We start from the raw sequence: 15,379 nt of genomic DNA on the forward strand, positions 1-15,379 counted from the left end.
ACAACCTCCACACCCATCGGGCAAAATAACAAAGAACAGAGACACCTAAATTTTTAGAGGAACATCGGATGGAAGGCAGGCATGGACCATGGCTCTCTCTGCCATCCTGCTCTTCATTCTCTTCATTGGCCTCCTGCTCCTCTGGGGCTGCCCTGCCTCCTGGGGCTGCCTCCCCACTGGACATTGGCCTCTGCCCTTCCCAGGAAACATTTTGCAAATGAACCCCAAGGATTTACTCAAATCATTGCAGGCGGTGAGATGGAAGGGGCACCAGGAGGTGGGGTGAATGGGAAACAGCTCCCAGTTAGCAAGGGAGCTGGGGGAGGCAGATCAACTTCGGATGGGATTCCCCAGACTCCCTTGGGAGCTGTCTTCTTCCAGCCATGATCTGGCCCTAGATATGGGACAGAGAAGCTACCAGAATTCCTATGAGAAGTAGTGGAGGATGGGTTGAGTGAAGAGAGAAGTACCTTTTTTTTTTTATTAAAATAGTTTATTGGTGCATAGTTGATTTACACTCTTGTGTTAGTTTCAGATGTACAGAGAAGTGATTCAGCTAAACATATACATATATTCACTCTTTTCAAATTCTTTGCCCATATAGGTTATTACAGAATATTGAGTAGAGTTCCCTGCTGTATAGAGGTCCTTGTTGATTATCTGTTTTATATTAATATATATGGGTGTGTATGTTAACCCCAAACTCCTAATTTATCCTGTCCTGCCTCCCTGCCTTATATTTTCTCCTCAGTAACCATAACCTTGTTTTCTACATCTGTGACTCTGTTTCTGTTTTGGAAATAAGTTCATTTGTATCATTTTAAAAAACTGTATTCCACATATTGACAACATCGTAAGATACTTGTTCTCTTTCTTACTTCACTTCGTTTGATAATCTAGGTCCATCCATGTTGCTGCGAATGGCATTATTTTGTTCTTTTTTATGGCTAAGTAATATTTCACTGTATACATACACCGTATCTTCTTACCCAAGCCTCTGTCCATGGACAAGTACATTGCTTTCTGTTCCTTCTGTTTCTTCCTGCGAATAGTGCTGCAGTCAACATTAGGGTGCAAGAGTCTTTTATTAAAAAAGAAAAAAAAACTTTTAACACAGTTCCCCGTACAGTTTAATAACAAGTGCCAAATGGGTTTTCAAAAAGTAGTCATAGTAAGGATAGACAATGATCATTAGGACTTTGGAAGGTGCAGTGAAAGAGTTGCTCCTTCAGGCCTTCTTTTTTTAAATACATTTTTTAATTTTTGGTCGAGCTGAGTCTTGAGGCTGCTTGTGGGCTCTCTCTAGTTGCAGAGAACAGGGGCTCCTCTCTAGCTGAGGTGTGTGGGCTCCGCGTTGTGGGGGCTTCTCTTGTTGAGGGGAACGGGCTCTGGGCATGTGGACTTCAGTGGTTGCGGTGCATGGACTTGGCTGCTCTGTAGCTGGTGGCATCCTCTCGGTCCAGGGATCAAACCCGTGTCCCCTGCAGTGGCAGAAGGATTCTTATCCACTGTACCACAGGGAAGTCCTGTCTTGTTTCTCTAATCACTTTATATTGGAGTCTAGTTAATTTGGAATGCTTTGTTAGTTTCTGCTGGCTAGCAAAGTGGATCAATTATACATGTAGATGTATCCACTCCTTTTATGGGCTTCCCTAGTGGCTCAGACAGTAAAGAATCTGCCTGCAATGTGGGAGACCCAGGTTCAGTCCCTGGGTTGAGAGATCCCCTGGAGAAGGGAATGGCAATCCACTCCAATATTCTTGCCTGGAAAATCCCAGAGACAGAGGAGCCTGGTGGGCTACAGTCCATGGGATCACAAATAGCTGGACATGACTCAGTGACTAACACACACACACTCTAAGATTCTTTTCTCATATAAGTCACTGTAGAGTATTGAGTAGAGTTCCCTGTGCTGTTCAGTAAATTTTTATTAGTTATCTATTTTATGTATATTAATGTACATGTGTTAATCCCAGTCTCCCAAGTAATCCCTCCCTTCTTTTATCCTTGGTTACCGTAAGTTTCTTTTTTTGTATTTGTGACCATTTCTGTTTCACAATTTTAATTACCTTTTTATTGGAGTATAGTTGATTTCTGATGGCATGTTGGTTTCTGGTGCAGCAAACTGAGCCAGCCGCCCTCACACATATATATCCACTCTCTTTTAGGCTCCATCCCCATATAGGTCATTACAGAGAACTGAGCAGACTTCTCTGTGTTATGCAGTAAGTTTTTTTTTTTTTTACTTTATTTTACTTTACAATACTGTATTGGTTTTGCCATACACTGACATGAATCCACCACGGGTGTACATGCGATCCCAAACATGAACTCCCCACCCACCTCCCTCCCCACAACATCCCTCTGGGTCATCCCCGTGCACCAGCCCCAAGCATGCTGTATCCTGCATCGGACATAGACTGGCGATTCGATTCTTACATGATAGTATACATGTTTCAATGCCATTCTCCCAAATCATCCCACCCTCTCCCTCTCCCTCTGAATACAAAAGTCTGCTATACACATCTGTGTCTTTTTTGCTGTCTTGCATACAGGGTCATCATTGCCATCTTTCTAAATTCCATATATATGTGTTAGTATACTGTATTGGTGTTTTTCTTTCTGGCTTACTTCACTCTGTGTTATGCAGCAAGTTCTTATCAGTTACCTATTTTGTATATTAGCCTGAGTATATGTCAAACCAGTCTCCCAAGTTACCCTTCCCCACTTTCCCTCTAGGTAAATAAGTTTGTTTTCTACATCTGTGACTCAATTACTGTTTCTGGATAGGCTTTCTGGTACCATTTTTTTAGATTCCACGTATATGTGACACCACATGTTTGCCTTTTCCATCTGCCTTCCTTCACTCGGTTTGCCAGGCCCACGTCCTTCTGTGTCAGTGCAAACGGCGTCACTTCATTCTCTTTCATGCTGGGTGATTGTCCATTGGATATATGGGCCACACCTTTTTACCCACTCCTCTATCGATGGACATTTAGGTTGCTTCCACGTCCTGGCTTTTGTAAATAGTGCTGCGATGAACACTGGGGTGCAGGTATCTTTTTGAATTATGGTTTTCTCCAGACATATGCCTAGGAGTGGGATGGCTGGGTCACACGGAAACTATTTTTAGTATTTTTGAGGGACATCCATTCTATTCTCTATGGTGGCTGCACCATGGTGGCTACACCAACAGTGTAGGAGGCTTTCCTTTGGAGAGAGAGATTCTGATAGACTTGAGACTTTGAGCTGTGGTCCTGTGTGTGCTGAGAAGGAGAGATTCCATAGCTTGGATGTGGGGAGTCTCTGTAATTCTTAAAAGCAAAGCTGGGAGGGCTCTTGGAAAAGCCAAGAGAGGAGGATGCTGGGGGTCAGGTGATATATGTGAGGCTTGGAAAAGACCACAGAGTTCCAGTCTCTGCTCTTCCCTGATGGGGCTGCACCCTGCAGGGCAAGCTAGCTGGGAGGTGTGATGCAGGGGTGAGGTGGAGAGCCTTCTCTTGAATCAGAGAGTGAGACCTGGACTCTGCCCCCATAGCTCCAGGAGAAATACGGGGATATCTTTACCGTACACCTGGGGTCTCGGCCCGCTGTCATCCTGTGGGGGTACGAGGCGATGAGGGAGGCCCTGGTGGATCAGGCTGTGGCGTTCTCTGGCCGAGGGCACATCGCCATCACTGACCCTGTCTTCCAGGGAACAGGTGAGTGGGGGACGAGGGTGAGGATTAGGGAGAGGGGGAGGGAGTATCCCATGTGCCTTCAAAACCTTCCCTCCACGCCCCACCATCAGGTGTGGGTTTGCCAGTGGAATATCTTGGAAGGTTCTACAGCAATTCTCTGTGACCACCATGAAGGACTTGGGATGGGGAAGCGGAGTATTGAGGAACGAATCAAGGAGGGGGCTCAGTGTCTGGTGGAGGAGCTGGGTGAGTGTGGGCTGGGTGGAGGTGGGGGTGAGATGGGGTGAGAGAGAGAGGGAGAGAGAGATGCAGAGACAGGTTCAGGAATAGAGAGAAGGGATAGACAGGAATAAACAGAAAAACAGAAGATGGTAGAGAGAGAGACAAAGTGAGACCAGCAGAGGCAGAGAGAGAAACAGGCAGAGAAAGCAGCCAGAAGCACAAGAGACCAGAGGCAGAGAGAAAACAAGAGACAGAGAGATGCTGAGGCCACTGAATGAATGAGTGAGTCCGGGAGCAGAAGCTGCAAGAAAAAGCCGTACAAAGATAAAGGTAGAGAGATACAGAGTCAGAGGAACATGGAATGCCAGTGAGGTCAAGGAGAGGGGCCGTGAGGGTAGATGGGGAGTTGGAGAGAGAACAGAGAAGAAGGGGTGAGCCTGAAATAGAGTCAAAGATAAGACCAGAGAAAGTCAGCCCAAGACAGAGAGCAAGAAAAACTACAAGAGACACAGATGTGGACATTCCGGGGAGACAGAGAGGAACAATGAAAGCAAAGAAGAAAAGAGGAAAACCATCAAACAAGCTAGGCTGGCACCAGTCAGGTCAGTCCCCTAGAAGGACACTGCAGGGGACCCCCATGACAGACCTCTCCTCCTCAGGGGCCTACCTGGATCCCCACTTCCTCTTTAACTCCATCACTGCGAACACCATCTCCTCCATTGTCTTCGACGAGCACTTTAATTACCAGGACCCTCAATTATTACAGCTCCTACATTTAATGAATGAGGGCTCTGTTATTGTCAGCCCCTTCTATAGCCAGGTGAGGCTAAAGACTCCACGGTGCGCCAGGAATCAGGGTGGGTAGACCCTGGGAAGAGGTCAGATGATTTCTGTCCTGATCACCAAAGGCAGAAGGTATTGAGAGATCAGTTTCATGTGCGCACTCCAAGCCCTGACCCCTCCCAGGTGAAGCCATCCGTCAGTCTGGGTGTCAGAATCAGGCCTTGGACAAGGATGGGCTTCGAGAGAAGAAACCTCAGCAGATGAGACAGTGACTGGGGCTGGATTCAGAGATCCATGCAACACTGTGTGTGTGAGTGTGTGTGTGTGTGAGTGTCAGTGTATGTGTGTGAGTTTGTGTGTGTGAGTGTGCTCAGGTGGGAGCCACACCCTCCAAGTCTGTGGGGTAAATAATAGCCTTTGGATGTTGCTATATGTGCAGCTCAGAACATCAACACTCACAGAACCAGTTCAGCGAATATAATGGGTCTGGGGCCTTGTCTGCCACCCTGTAGGAGTTTGAAATCTCCCCGGGCATCTTGAAAACACTTTCCTGGCACACACACGTGCTTGTACAGCATGATCCAAGAGGTGAAAGATTTATCACTGAGAACGTGGAGAGGCGCCAGAAGACGCTGGATCCCAGTGGCCCCAAGGACCTCAAGGATTCCTTGCTGCTTCACATGGACAAGGCAAGACCTGGCCCAGATAGGCGTTGAGGATGGGAAACAGAGTGATGGAAACCGTACTGACATTGAACTAATATCTTTGGGTGCGATTACATGTTTTTTAAATGTTGAAATATTTCCCTAAGGATTAGAAGAAAGCCAAGATCCACAGTCCCCAGCTATTTTTTCCTATGCCTCCCCAAGCCTTCCTTCCAGCAGCCTTTAAAGAGCTGGTAATTAAGCAGTTAACATGTGTCCAGTAAGCTTTCTCTGAGACACAGCTCCCTTCTTCCCCAGTTCTGAGAGTCCAGTCTGTTCTGATTGGTCAGGCTCCTCGTATATTCAGATGATAGAGACCAATGTCTGTTCTGATTGGTCGGGCATGTGCCATGTGCTGTGCTGTGTTTAGTGGCTCATCGTGTCCAACCCTTTGTGACTCCATGGACTGCAGCCCACCAGGCTCTCTGTCCATGGGGCTTCTCCAGGCAAGAATACTGGAGTGGGTTGCCATGCCCTCCTCCAGCGGGAATCTTCCCAACCCAGGCCTCCAGCATCGCAGGCAGATTTTTTACTGACTGAGGCACCAGGGAAGCCCAAGAATACTGGAGTGGGGAGCCTATCCCTTCTCCAGGGTATCTTCCCTACCCAGGAACCCAAGTGGGCTCTCCTGCATTGCAGGCAGATTCTTTACCAGCTGAGCTACCAGGGAAGCCTGGCAAGTGCCATACCAGTTGTTCAATGTCTTCATTCGCATCCCTGGAATGTCAGCTGCAAGGGCCAAACAGGAGTGCAACGACACCCAAAGACAGGAAAGCAACAACACAAGAACAACAATGTCAGCAATTTAAACTCTACATTCATTGGGCTGGAAAGTAAAAGTGTTAGTCTTTCGGTTGTGTCCAGCTCTTTGTGATCCCATGGACTGTAGCCTGCCAGGCTCCTCAGATTGGAATTCTCCAGGCAAGAATACTGGAGTGCGTTGCCATTTCCTTCTCCAGAGGATCTTCCTGACCCAGGGGTCAAACCCGGGTCTCCTGCATTGCAGGCAGATTTTTTTACCATCTGAGCTACTAGGGAAGCCCATTGAGCTTATTATACATTATATCGTGACAACGCACATGATGAACTAAGCACATAGAATTTTTATTTCTTGCACAAAGATGGTAGGACCTGAGTTTGAAATCCAGAGCTTTGGCTCCAGAGCTCACCCTTTTAGTATCTTATAGGCCTTGGCTAGAGAAAAACAGATCACCAAAGAGAATGACGGGCACAGAGGAACATGGTGCTGGTACAGAGGGAGGAAGACCCTAAAAAGTGAAATCTTTGCAAGGCGAGACCTTAGGAAGCACCCATCACTGTCTCTCGGAGCGCTCAGATCCTGAGAGTGAGTTTCACCAGAAAAATCTCCTTAACACGGTGCTCTCACTGCTCATTGCTGGCACAGAGACCTCCAGCGCCACTCTCAGCTATGGGTTTCTACTCCTTCTTAAAAATCCCGATGTCTTCAGGTGAGCTGGGCTTATGGGAGGTGGGGACGATGGAGGGGTGAGTGTCCCTGAGGCCGTACGGGAAGGTGGTTGTCTGATGGGCTAAGACAGATAACTTTTGTCCTGAGTAGTCTGAAAAATAAAAAATCACTTCTATTGGGACTTATAATAAAAGCACAAAGCATTTGAAGTGGATTTTACCAGTCTATGAAAGTACATGGTTTTTGAGTTTGACAAAAAACTTGACTTTTTGAAGTATATTGCCCATTTCAGTTCAGTTCAGTTCATTTCAGTCGCCCAGTCATGTCCGACTCTTTGCGACCCCATGAATTGCAGCACGCCAGGCCTCTCTGTTCATCACCAACTCCCGGAGTTCACTCAGACTCGCGTCCATCGAGTCAGTGATGCCATCAAGCCATCTCATCCTCTGTCATTCCCTTCTCCTCCTGCCCCCAATCCCTCCCAGCATCAGCGTCTTTTCCAGTGAGTCAACTGTTCGCATGAGGTGGCCGAAGTACTGGAGTTTCAGCTTTAGCATCATTCCTTCCAAAGAACACCCAGGGCTGATCACCTTCAGAATGGACTGGTTGGATCTCCTTGCAGTCCAAGGGACTCTCAAGAGTCTTCTCCAACACCACAGTTCAAAAGCATCAATTCTTCAAAGCTCAGCTTTCTTCACAGTCCAACTCTCACATCCATACATGACCATTGGAAAAACCATAGCTTTGACTAGATGGACCTTTGTTGGCAAAGTAATGTCTCTGCTTTTCAATATGTTGTCTAGGTTGGTCATAACTTTTCTTCCAAGGAGTAGCATCTTTTAATTTCATGGCTGCAGTCACCATCTGAAGTGATTTTGGAGCCCAAAAAAATAAAGTCTGATACTGTTTCCACTGTTTCCCCATCTATTTCCCATGAAGTGATGGGACCAGATGCCATGATCTTCATTTTCTGAATGTTGAGCTTTAAGCCAACTTTTTCACTCTCCACTTTCACTTTTATCAAAAGGCTTTTTAGTTCCTTTTCACTTTCTGCCATAAAGGTGGTGTCATCTGCATATCTGAGGTTATTGATATTTCTCCCGGCAATTTTGATTCCAGCTTGTGTTTCTTCCAGTCCAGAGTTTCTCATGATGTACTCTGCATAGAAGTTAAATAAGCAGGGTGACAATATACAGCCTTGATGTACTCCTTTTCCTATCTGGAGCCAGTCTGTTTCAGTCTGTAAATTGCCCATTTACTAGTCTGTAAATTGCTCATTTACAACTAATTAAAGAGCCCCTCCGTTCAAGTTAATGTTCTGCAGATCCGACTTGGAGATGCTCTCACCTGGTCAGACATGTTATTTAACAAGAATGAATTTAGGGCCAGAGTGGGGAGTGACATACATAAAATTACATAGCATGTGAGTGGGACAAAAAGAGATGACACCCGTTTTACCTGCAACTCATTTTTAGCTGAAAAGAAAAAAAAACACACCCTGAAGTGTTGAATGAATTTCCACCCACCCATCTTTATCCAAGTTATCCTCATGTTGTAACTAGAGTGGAAACACCACACAAGACTTCCCTCAAAGAAGCTTCTAACTTCCTTTTTGATGCTTTCATTAAGAAGGAATGGTAGCCTAACATCTTTAGTAAAGAATGTACAAGATCCTCCCATCAGGCTGCAGGTCATTTTTAGGTCACTTGGTTGAGTCCACTGGTATGGATATTTATCGACATACCCACCTCCCACCCTAACCATTCTCAGAGGAAGTCCAGGCACAAATCGACAGAGTAATGGTGCACCCTGTCTCCCAGCACTGGAAGAGCGGGTAAATATGCCTTATACAGATGCCGTCATCCGTGAGATTCGGAGATCCAGTGACTCTGTCCCACTTGGCCTACCCCACTCCGCCATCAGGGACACTCACTTCCGGGGATATTATCTCCCAAAGGTGAGACCAGAAGGGCCAGAGAATATTGGTTGGAAGGTGCTGGCCACCCCCAGTCTTATGGTTCATGTCTGGTTCGTGACTATAAGAAGAATTCTTATTTCCAGATTTTTGTGGGAGGGAGGGAGATTTTAGAAAGAGAAAAGTCCTCTCCCTTTTGTTCTTTTTATTTTTTTTTACCTTTACAAGATGTTACGTTTGCTGAAAAAAGTACCATGTACTTATTGAAACTTGTTATACAGCTGACTGGTTTTATAATCTGTGTTCTACTCTCTCCTTTATATGAACCCATATGTTTATATATACCTATATACACAATGAGTGGGCCCTACTGCATCTGTTACTGTGCAGTTTATGTGCCCTGCGTTCATGTCACCTTCCCCTCGGGTCTTTATGTCCATACCAATACAATTTGCAATTTGTGTGTGTGGCTTTCATTTTGAAATATAACCATACTCTGTAGATATGTTTTTCAGGTCAATGCCTATGTTCTAACTCTTATCTTCGTCCTTGATTATGCTGCTGAGTATTGGTGTTTCTAGGTGTATCACCTAGATATCTAGGTGATCAGGTGCATCTAGATACACCTGATATTTGTGTATCAAGTTGATAGAATGTATCAATTTGCCCAATGAAGAGTATCAAATTGCCCAATGAACAGCACCCACCCGATTATATTCAGGCCCCAGTCCTGGAGTCAGCTTCTTATAGGGCTCTGTTGAGTCAGATGTGAACCTTTCAGTCGACGGATCATAAAGAAGACCCAGGGTCTTGGGGAGGAGGAATCAGGGTGGTTGGTGAGGATACCTGGAGGGATGGGACACTATTGACCAAATAGGGCAGAATTGTTTCAACATTCCTGCCAACAACTGTAGAGCCACACAGCAGGTGAAGCTCCTTATCTGCTGAGGATTCAGCCGCTCTTTGTTGATGGCCCATTTGTCTTTGACGTCCTCTTAGGGCATTACTGTGTACTCCATCCTGAGTTCTGCCCTCCATGACCCACGCCACTTTGAGAAGCCAGATGCCTTCTACCCTGGCTGCTTCCTGGATGCTCAGGGCAAGTTCAAGAAGCCACAAGTCTTCATTCCATTCTCCATAAGTCAGTCATGCTCTTTCTCCTCCGTGGGAATGTCTGCTCACTCCCACTCTGTATGTGACTCTCTCTCTTGATCCAACTCCAAGCCCTGTGTGAACAGTTTGGGAAAAGATGAGGAGTCTAAAGGGAAGAGAAAGCAAGACAACTTCAGAGATAAGAACAGTGTGAGGGGGAAGGATAGGGATGGGGTATGATGGGGAAGGAAGACGGAGACTCAGTCAGTGATGGAGATAAAGTGAGAGGCAGAGAAACATACTTGCACACAGAGAACAGACAAACCAAGGATCCAGTACTGAGCACCTGCCATGTGGCAAGAATGGGGAAAGGCGTTTACAACTTTCCTTTCAAGATTAAATAACGACATTTCTCTCATTTTCATACAAAAATTGAAGTATGAAGTAAAGGTGAAAATCGTCCGTAATTCACCACTAAACCTGACCTATTAGTACTACAGAGGATGGCCTTTACTGATTCTATTAATATTTGCTCACACACAAAGGTAGGTGGTGGGTAGGTAAATAGATAATAGGTAGGTAACTTAATTAAAAGTAACAAGAAAGGAAGGGAACAGAAAGGAAGAAAAAGAAAGAAAACTCCTTAATTTGTTTCTTGTTAGCTGATTTCATATTTAAAAATATAAGCAAGACTAGAGTGAGATATATGAGACACTTAAGGCACAGAAATGTGAGGAATATTCAGTCCTCGGTTAACCCTGATTCAATATGCATTCCTAGGGTTATTCTGTATTCTTCATTTATGAAATAATTCAGTTTTAGCCACTGACTTGAAATTCATCATATTTGAAGTGGTTATTCTCCTCAGGTCTATTTCTGTTTTGGCATTCTTTTTGGGGGAGTAATAATCCATATTCACACTGATTCTCCAATCTGTCTTTTTCAGCTATATAATATTCTTTGAATTATTAATATTATACCTGTACATATATTTTAGTGTTTTCTAGGGGACATTACTCTTCCTTTTTTTGTTTGTAACACATTTTATTTTTCTTGAGTGTATTTTAGAATTATTTTGTCAACGTCCCAAAATATCCCACTGGGGTTCTACTAGGATTAATCTAAAATTGTATTTTGATTCTGATGCTTTGCCAAATCTCCACCTTTGATAGTAATGGTTTAGTCGCTAAGTCATGTCTGACTCTTGCGACCCTATGGACTGCAGCCTGCAAGGCTCCTCTGTCCATGGGATTCTCCCGGCAAGAAGACCAGAGTGGATTGCCATGTCATTCTCCAGATCTTCCCGACCCAGGACCCAGGGATCTCACAGGCGTCTCTTATGTTTCCTGCATTCACAGACGGATTCTTTACCATGAGCACCACCTGAAGCCCATTTTTGATATATCCTAAGCAGCAGCAGCAGCATAAAAGGCAGTGTGTTCATTTAGTCCTTGTACCACTGCTGGCATCTTGAACTTTTCTAAAACTAGGTTTTGCATATTTTTTGCTAAATTTATTCCTAAGAAACATGGGAGAAGATTGTGGCTATTGTTTGTAGGACCTCTTTGTCAGCTCAGCTGTGGGCTGCTGTAACAAAATGCCGTAGACTGGGTGGCTTAAACAAAAGAAATTCATTTTCTCACAGTTTTGGAAGCCACAAGTCTGCGATCAGGGAGCCAGCATGGTCAGGTTCTGATGAGGTCTCTTCCTGGTTTGCACACAGCCACTATCTTGCTGTGGACTCGCAAGCCTGGGGACCGTGGTCTCACTTCTTCTAAGAACGCTCTCCTCTCAGGGAGACCCCACCCTACTGAACTAATTTAAACCTAATTACCTCCCAGATCCCTTCTCAAAATACCGCGGTGGGCATCAGGACTGCAACATATAAATTTTGGGAGCACAGGCTTCAGTCCAGAGCACTCTTCTAAAGGCATTTCAAATTGTCTTACTAAGTATATCAGAAATCCACTCATCTTTTGGGGTGTGTATTTCTGTCATAATTGAACAAATTCCCTATACTACTTTTATACCTAACAATGTTTCATTTTTTTCTCTTGGATTTTCCTAATAACTGATGTTGCTGCTGCTGCTAAGTTGCTTCAGTCATGTCCGATTGTGTGCCACCCCACAGACAGCAGCCCACCAGGCTCCCCCGTCCCCGGGATTCTCCAGGCAAGAACACTGGAGTGGGTTGCCATTTCCTTCTCCAATGCATGAAAGTGAAAAGTGAAAGTGAAGTTGCTCAGTCGTGTCCGACCCTCAGTGACCCCATGGACTGCAGCCTTCCAGGTTCCTCCGTCCATGGGATTTTCCAGGCAAGAGTACTGGAGTGGAGTGAACTGATGTTAGCAGCTGTAAATGATGATATTTTGACTTAATTGTTTCTTATGTTAAGGTCACATGTCATGTTTTCCCAAATATCAAGGACTAGCCCTTCTGGAATCATGTGAAGCAATAGCACTGATAGTGAGCAATCTTGTCCAAGGCCTAACTTTAAGGAGAATATTTTTATTTTCTCTATGAAGCTGAATGCTGGCTATTGCCTATTCCAGATAGTTTATGGCTAGTCTACCATATATTTTTCTCAACTGTAAATCAAACTAAGGAAATGTTTTTCTCCTCCATATTTTACAGTAAATTCTTAAATTTTTAACCAAGATATTACACTGAGTATTAATAATCTTTTCAGCTCTTGTCAAGAGGATCAAATTGTCTTCCTCCTTTGATCACTTAAAAAATAGTCGCTATCTCAGTGTTGAATCATTCTCTGTTGTCAAAGTGGAACAAGAGAGGCTGGCTGGGTGGGCAGGTTACTTGCTCAAGGCCGGGTAGGAAGTCATGTTCTGTGGAGGTCAGGGCAGGGCTTGGCTGTAATCTGAACATCTCAACAACTTAAAATTAAAAGGTTATTATTTTCCTGCTCATGCAACATGCCCATCCCTGACCATAACAGTCATGTAGAAATGGGGGCTAATGGGGACTCTTTCCTGATATATGAAGAAACAGGGGGAAATGCATGACATGCATAAGTTTAGACCTCATTTCACCAGATAAAGGAAATCCCATCCAAGTTCAATGTGGCAGAGAAGTTTATGCACCAAGAGATGTACTGGGAATACTTGATGAACGAACAGTAATGAACTTTGCCACACACACAAGGCAGCTCTCTGGGCTCCTTTCCTTCCCACGAGACTGCGGGTCAACAAGATGCAGATGAAACTCTTGCTCAACCCAGGAACATGCTGGTCCTTCTCTTGGTTACTCCAGTGGACACAGCCTGTGCTAAAGTGGGTCGAGGATATTCAGGGCTCCACCTACATGGTGGACCCATTGGTGATAGTTGACCTCGTGTGGCAGGACGATGTGAGGAGTGGTCATGAGACTCAGAAAAATGGGTGTAAAGGTGGGCAGGGTATTATTTAAAGTCTCTATCAATCATGATGTGGGCATGACTAGACTACTTCCATGGGTTGGGGTGTGGGGATTGGGTCTGGGAGGCTGACTCTGTTGACTGCTGATGCGGGGCAGGACCAGGGGCCTGGGAGGAGGGTCAAAGTGACCAGAAGAGTGCAGACACTCAGAAGCTTAGAGCAAGGACTGTGCATCCACTGAGCAGAAATAGGTCAGTATTTGATCAGCCAAGTCCCTGCCTGCACCAGAGTGGGCCAGAGGTTTCAGCTCCCCTCTACCCCTCTGGGAAGGTCCTCTGGAGGAGGAAATGGCAACCCACTCCAGTACTCTTCCCTGGAAAATCCCATGGACAGAGGACCGTGGGGTTGTGAAGAGCTGGACAGAACTTAGCAACTAACCATCACCAACATAGAATCAGAAGTACTTGACATGTAAATCTATGTAAATGAGCATGCAAATATCCTTAGATTTTCGAGGTTGGGCAACCAAGTGCTCTGCAGGGCTCCCCTCATTGACACTCTCTCCCTTACACCTGCAGGAAAATGCCTCTGTCTGGGTGAGAGTTTGGCCTGCTCCCAGCCCTTTCTCATCTTTACCTCCGTGCTGCAGAACTTCTCCTTAGGGTCTCACAAGGCCCCTGAGGACATTGACCTTACACCAAGGGTGAATGGGCTGGGGAGACTGACCCCTGTGTTCCAGGTCAGCTTCCTGCCCTGCAGGGGAGGGGGAAGGCAAGAAGAGGCTCAGATCCCCTCTGAGTCCTTGCATGCAGCCCCTCTTTCTGTCCAGAATTAACATGTGCAGGCTCCTCACTTCCCTGCTCACTCTCTCCTGTGGAAAGTCCCTTCTGTGGTCTCCCCATCATTCAGCCTGACCACAAGGGGAGCCCCGCATCTTTCTTTAAAGCAGGCTCAGGGAAGGTAAAGATCGAATAGATGGTGATCTGAGATTTCAAGGTAAGGGACAGAGGCAGAATTTCAAGACTAGTATTGTGGTGTGTTGGCAATTTCAGTTTGGAGTTCAAGGCTACATCTCAAGGGAAAATTCATTACGAAGTCTTGTGGATAGAATTATTCATTCATTCTACAAATATTTACTGAGTCCCTACCATGTGGCAGGCACTGTTCTGAGTTGTGAGATTACCATGGAACCAAGGAATGGAATGGAGCCAACATTCCAGTCAGTGAGAGGATGGTTAAGAAACAAATGAATAAGCAAGATAATTGCAGACAGTGTTTGATAAGAGGCAAATAAAAACAAGCCATATAATAGGGAGTGACTGAGGCACAGGGCCATCGATAAAGACCTCTGTGAAGTGGTGACTTTTAAGTGGAGGTGAGGAATGAGAGTGCTGCACTCAATATGCCAGCAAATTTGGAAAACTCAGCAGTGGCCACAGGACTGGAAAAGGTCAGTTTTCATTCCAATCCCAAAGAAAGGCAATGCCAAAGAATGCTCGAACTACCACACAATTGCACTCATCGCATATGCTAGTAAAGTAATGCTCAAAATTCTCCAAGCCAGGCTTTAGCAGTACATGAACCATGAAGTTCCAGATGTTCAAGCTGGTTTTAGAAAAGGCAGAGGAACCAGAGATCAAATTGCCAACATCTGCTGGATCATCGAAAAAGCAAGAGAGTTCCAGAAAAACATCTATTTCTGCTTTACTGACTATGCCAAAGCCTTTGACTGTGTGGATCACAATAAACTGTGGAAAATTCTGAAAGAGAAGGGAATTCCAGACCACCTGACCTGCCTCTTGAGAAACCTATATTCAGGTCAGGAAGCAACAGTTCGAACTGGACATGGAACAACAGACTGATTCCAAATAGGAAAAGGAGTCCGTCAAGGCTGTATATTGTCACCCTGCTTATTTAACTTCTATGCAGAGTACATCATGAGAAACGCTGGATTGGAAGAAACACAAGCTGGAATCAAGATTGGTGAGAGAAATATCAATAACCTCAGATATGCAGATGACACCACCCTTATGGCAGAAAGTGAAGAGGAGCTAAAAAGCCTCTTGATGAAAGTGAAAGAGGAGAGTGAAAAAGTTGGCTTAAAGCTCAACATTCAGAAAACGAAGATCATGGCATCCGGTCCCATCACTTCATGGGAAATAGATGGGGAAACAGTGGAAACA

General features: G+C 45.2%; 1 pseudogene; it reads left to right on the forward strand.

The window, feature by feature from the left end:
• The first annotated feature begins 88 nt into the window (after window positions 1-88).
• On the forward strand, window positions 89-14,031 carry LOC138096813 (cytochrome P450 2B4-like; annotated as a pseudogene).
• The last annotated feature ends 1,348 nt before the right edge of the window (window positions 14,032-15,379 follow it).

The sequence above is a fragment of the Capricornis sumatraensis genome, chromosome 20, assembly GCF_032405125.1.
Source record: "Capricornis sumatraensis isolate serow.1 chromosome 20, serow.2, whole genome shotgun sequence".
NCBI classification, from domain to species: Eukaryota; Metazoa; Chordata; class Mammalia; order Artiodactyla; family Bovidae; genus Capricornis; species Capricornis sumatraensis.